Source organism: Rutidosis leptorrhynchoides, chromosome 2 (assembly GCF_046630445.1).
Source record: "Rutidosis leptorrhynchoides isolate AG116_Rl617_1_P2 chromosome 2, CSIRO_AGI_Rlap_v1, whole genome shotgun sequence".
Lineage (NCBI taxonomy): Eukaryota > Viridiplantae > Streptophyta > Magnoliopsida > Asterales > Asteraceae > Rutidosis > Rutidosis leptorrhynchoides.
This window is the reverse complement of record NC_092334.1, coordinates 591760156-591764802: the sequence shown is the minus strand read 5'-3', so window position 1 is coordinate 591764802 and position 4647 is coordinate 591760156.

The following is a 4647-nucleotide window of genomic DNA, read 5'->3' as shown; positions in this document are numbered from 1 at the left end:
CGCACATTAGTTCAAATGGTAGATTCCAATTTGGTGTTATCATGATCGGTGCATTAGTGAGTTTTTCTTTAAGAATATTAAAAGATTTGATACATTCATCTGAAAAGATGAATGGCGCATCCTTTTCTAGGAGTTTATTCATAGGAGTGGCAATTTTAGAAAAATCTTTTATGAAACGTCGGTAAAAACCGGCATGCCCTAGAAAACTCCTAACTCCTCTAACATTTGTGGGATGTGGAAGTTTAGCAATTACATCTACTTTAGCTCTATCCACTTCAATTCCTTCTTTTGAAATTTTATGTCCAAGAACGATGCCTTCTTTAACCATGAAATGGCATTTCTCCCAATTAAGTACTAGATTTGATTTTTCGCATCTAATTAGCATTCGTTCCAGATTAACTAGACATGATTTAAATGTATCACCGAAGACTGAAAAGTCATCCATGAATACTTCCATGCATTCTTCTATCATGTCGTGAAAAATCGCCATCATGCACCTTTGAAAGGTTGCAGGGGCGTTGCAAAGTCCAAATGGCATGCGTTTGTAAGCAAAAGTACCATAAGGGCACGTGAATGTGGTTTTCTCTTGATCTTCGGGTGCTATTGGAATTTGAAAATATCCGGAAAATCCATCTAGAAAACAATAGTAACTATTTCCGGCTAATCTTTCCAACATTTGATCTATGAAAGGTAAGGGAAAGTGATCTTTTCTGGTGGCGTCATTTAATTTTCTATAATCAATACATACACGCCATCCTGTTACAGTCCTAGTAGGAATAAGCTCATTTTTCTCATTTGTAATGACAGTCATGCCACCCTTCTTAGGTACGCATTGAACTGGGCTTACCCATGGACTATCAGAAATTGGATATATCAAACCTGCATCTAGCAGTTTAATAATCTCTTTCTTAACTACATCTTGCATATTAGGATTTAGTCTTCGTTGGCGTTGCACATACGTTTTATGACCTTCTTCCATAAGGATTTTATGTGTGCAATACGAAGGACTTATTCCTTTAATATCATGAATTTTCCATGCAATGGCTGGTTTATGAGCTTTCAACACAGAAATGAGTTGTGTTTTCTCATTTTCAGTAAGAGAAGACGATATTATTACAGGTAATTCAGATTCACCATGTAAATAAGCGTATTCCAAATGGTTTGGAAGTGGCTTTAACTCTAATTTCGGAGGTTCTTCTATCGATGATTTATATCGATATCTGTCTTCTTCTTTTAGCATTTGAATTTCTTCTGTTGTTGGTTCATATCCATTAGCTATAAGTGTAGCTAACATTTCAGCTTCATCAATTGGTTCATTACCTTCTCCTAAAGAACATTCTCCTGTTCCTTGTAATTCTGGAAATTCTTCTAACAATTCTGCATGTGCATCTATAGTTTGAATATAATAACATGTATCATCTGCAGATTGCGGTTGTTGCATTGCTCTATCAACTGAAAAGGTAACACTCTCATCCTCTATACTTAGGGTCAGTTTCTTACCGAACACGTCTATCATTGCTTTAGCCGTGTTTAAGAATGGTCTTCCTAATATGAGAGGAACTTGAGAATCTTCTTCCATGTCCAAAACAACAAAATCTACTGGAAATACTAAAGTACCAACTTTAACTAGCATGTTCTCCATTATCCCTCTAGGATATTTTACTGATCGGTCGGCTAGTTGTATACTTATTCTTGTTGGTTTCAATTCTCCAAGGTCTAGTTTAGCGTATAGTGAATACGGCATTAGATTTATACTAGCACCTAAGTCTGCCAATGCTTCTATTGAACTAAGACTACCCAGAAAACATGGAATTGTGAAACTTCCTGGATCAGATAATTTTTCTGGTATCTTATTCAACAGCACTGCTGAACAATTAGCATTCATAGTAACAGCCGAAAGTTCTTCCATTTTCTTTCTATTCGTGATCAGATCTTTCAAGAATTTAGCATATCTAGGCATTCCTGAAATCACATCAATGAAAGGAAGATTTACATTTATCTGTTTAAACATATCCAAAAATTTGGATTGCTCTGCTTCAAGTTTTTCTTTCTTCATTTTACTCGGGTAAGGAAGTGGTGGTTGGTATGGTTTAACATAAGGTTTATCCTTAACTGTGTTATCTTCATTAACCTTTTCAACTACCGGTTCTTTTTCCTTATCTTGATCAGGTTGTGGTTCTTGTGGAGTAGGAATAGTTTCATCAGAAGTTACAGGTATTTCAGGTGATTTAAGTGTTGTACCACTTCTTGTGGTAATAGCTTTAGCTGTTTCATTTCGTGGGTTAGCGTTTGTATCGCTTGGTAGACTTCCCGGTTTTCTTTCACCTATTAACCTTGCTAGGTTACTTACTTCTTGTTCCAGATTTTGAATAGAAGCTTGTTGATTTCTAAATGCTTGAGCATTTTGTTCATTGGTTTGTTTCTGAGATGTGAAAAACTGCGTTTGAGTTTCAACTAGCTTTGTCATCATATCTTCTAAATTCGGCTTTTTATCATCGGTTTTTTGTGGTGGTTTGTTTTGAAAATTCGGTCTTTGCTGATTGTAAGTATTATTGGATACTTGTTGATTGCTAGGACCTTGTTGGTTGTTGTATGGAATATTTCGGTTATAATTCTGGTTTTGATTGTAAATCTGTCTTGGCGGTTGATAATTATTCTGATAATTATTTCCAGGCCTTTGGTTTATGTATGAAATATTCTCTCTTTGTTCCATTGTTAATTCAATACTTAGACAATCTTTTGTCAAATGTGGTCCTCCACACTGCTCACAACTAATTCATATTGAGTGAATATCCTTAGTCATCTTTTCCATTCGTCTCTCGAAAGTATCTATCTTTGCCGAAATGGAATCTAAGTCATGGCTAGAATCGGCTCTAGCTGCTTTAGATGATCTAATGATGTCTTTTTCTTGGTGCCACTCATGTGAGTGGGAAGCAGTGTTATCAATAATTTTGTAAGCATCAGTTTCGGTTTTCTTCATAATAGAACCACCAGCTGCTATATCTATGTCTTTCCTTGTAGTGATGTCGCATCCTCGGTAGAATATTTGTACTATTTGACAGGTGTCTAAACCATGTTGCGGACATCCTCTTAATAACTTTCCATATCTTGTCCACGCCTCATATAGAGTTTCATTTGGTTTCTGTGTGAACGTAACAATTTCTGCTTGAAGTCTTACGGCTTTAGATGTAGGAAAGAATTGTTTAAGAAATTTGTCAATTAAAACATCCCATGTATCAATCGCCCCTTCAGGTAACGATTCCAACCAATATTTGGTTTCTCCCTTTAAAGTCCAGGGAAATAACATGAGATATATCTGTTCATCCTCCACTTCTCGGATTTTAAATAGTGTGCAGATCCTATTAAAGGTACGTAGATGTTCATTTGGATCTTCCTTCGGCGCACCACTAAATTGGCATTGATTAGTCACCATGTGTAGAATTTGTCCTTTGATTTCATAATCTGGCGCATTAATGTCTGGATGAGTAATTGCGTGACCTTGGCCAGTGCGTTTAGCTCTCATTCGGTCTTCCATACTTAAAGGTTCCAGATTCTTCATAATTGAATTTGTTGAATCGGTATCACTAGATGATTCTGTTTTAATGGTTCGTTCCTCAACAATCTCTGTTTGAATGATTGGTGGTTCCGGAGGAAAGTTTAATGGTTCAGGATCTACGAACCGTTCCTGAATATTCTCTGGATTCTCAATTGTGAGGTCGGGTTCAAAAAATGGATTATCGGAAATTTGAACTGAAGTACTTGGTTGACTAGATGACGATTCTAAAGAAAAATCAACGGCGGTTATATTTGTTAAACGATGTCTTGATCTAGTTACAGGTGGTGAACGTACAAAAGGTGATGAACGTCTTGCTCGGTGCATTCACTGAATATCCTATTAGTTTTTAAAAGGAAAGAAAAATTATAATAAGTTATCCAACCAATAGACTTTTCTGATTTTGCCCACGTTTCGAATAGCCAAAAGATGCAGCAGAGGGGCAGGATTCGTTTGGTCTCAATATAATTGAGGACTGTTTGGCTCCAATAACCCGGTCCACATACAAATCCAACTATTACTACGAACCAGAAAATTTTGATGTCTATTAATTTAACCACTTAAAATAAATTTTCGTAATTTTAAGAAATTTAGATAAGAGGTAGAATAAAAATCTATGTCCTAAAACTAGAATAGCGAGAAATAAGAGAGAAAAAGAGTTCGTCGCAAAAGGTCGAAAAAGAAAAATGGTTGAAAAATAAAAGGTGACGGAAAAATAAAAGAAACTTATAAAAACTTAAAAATACTTAACTAATTTAACCTTATTACTACAACTAACTTAAAATTATAATCGCAAATTGATATTACTAATTGGAATGATAATTGGTACATAGTAAAAGGTGTCTAAAAATATTAAAGCTTACAGGAAAAACTAAATCTTAAATGGAAATAACTTAAAAAGAAACTAAAACTTAAAATGGCGTCGCAAAATTCTAAAGCACCTAAATCTTAGTCTAAAGAAAAAGCACTTAAGGAATTCTACGGCAAAGCCTAAAAATATAGGAGTAAAAATAACTATAGCAAAAACTAAGTTTAAAATTAAATATGAGCTAAAAATACAAAAGACAGATTCGACGAATTGAAGACGCAAACGA